Here is a 1,123-nt window from a genome sequence, read left to right as displayed (position 1 = left end):
AAAAAAAAAAAAAAAAAAAAAAAAAAAAAAGAAAGCCAACTGAGCAATCCATGGAGTAAGCCAGTAAGCAGCACTCCACTGACCTCTGCATCACATCCTGCCCTGACTCCTCCAGTGATACATGAATGTAAACAAAAGAAACCCTGTTTCTCTTCAAGTTGCTTTTGGTTATGATGTTTTATCACAATACGAGACACTGAAAGGAAGACCAGTACACTCACCTGACAGATTTTCTTCTTCAGTGATTTCTTGTATTGGCTGCTATATTCCTAATGTCAAACAAAGAGCAGGTATTCAACACTCTTGCCTTAGTTAGGGTTTTACTGCTGTGAACAGACACCATGACCAATGCAAGTCTTATAAAGGACAAAGTTTAATTGGGGCTGGCTTGCAGGTTTAGAGGTTCAATCCATTATCATCAAGGCAGGAAGCAATGGTAGCATCCAGGCAGGAAGCAATGGTAGCATCCAGGCAGGCATGGTGCAGGCAAAGCTGAGAGTTCAACATCTTCATCTGAAGGCTGTTAGTGGAAGACTGACTTCCAGGCAGCTAGGGTGAGAATCTTAAGCCCATACCCAGAGTAATACACCTACTCCAACCAGGTCACACCTATTCCAACAAGGCCACACCTCCAAATAGTGCTACTCCCTGGGGCAAGAATATAGAAACCATCACACATAAATGATCAAATAAAAATGGTAAATATATAACTAACACACTCTCTCTTCTCTCTGAATGCACACACTCTTTCTCATCTACCTCCCTTCTTTCTCCCTTGCCACGGCAACTTCCCTGTCCTCATTCTTGGGACCAGTAAACCCACTTCCCAATAAACCTGCCTTTATATACTCTAAAAAAGTATATAATTTTCATCATAACCTCTGAAAGCTTTATGACTCCAAAAAAGTTAAAACAAACAAACAGACATGTACACAACGTATTTCCTAGTATACAATCTGTATTAGTTAGGGTTCTCTAGAGTCACAGAACTTATGGATAGTCTCTATATAGTAAAGGAATTTATTGATGACTTACAATCTGCAGTTCAATTCCCAACAATGGTTATGTAAAGGAATTTATTGATGACTTACAGTCTGCAGTCCAATTCCCAACAATGGTTCAG

The sequence above is a fragment of the Mus caroli genome, chromosome 4, assembly GCF_900094665.2.
Source record: "Mus caroli chromosome 4, CAROLI_EIJ_v1.1, whole genome shotgun sequence".
Classification (NCBI taxonomy): Eukaryota; Metazoa; Chordata; class Mammalia; order Rodentia; family Muridae; genus Mus; species Mus caroli.
The sequence above is the reverse complement of the archived record's forward strand: the minus strand, read 5'-3'. Positions refer to the sequence as shown.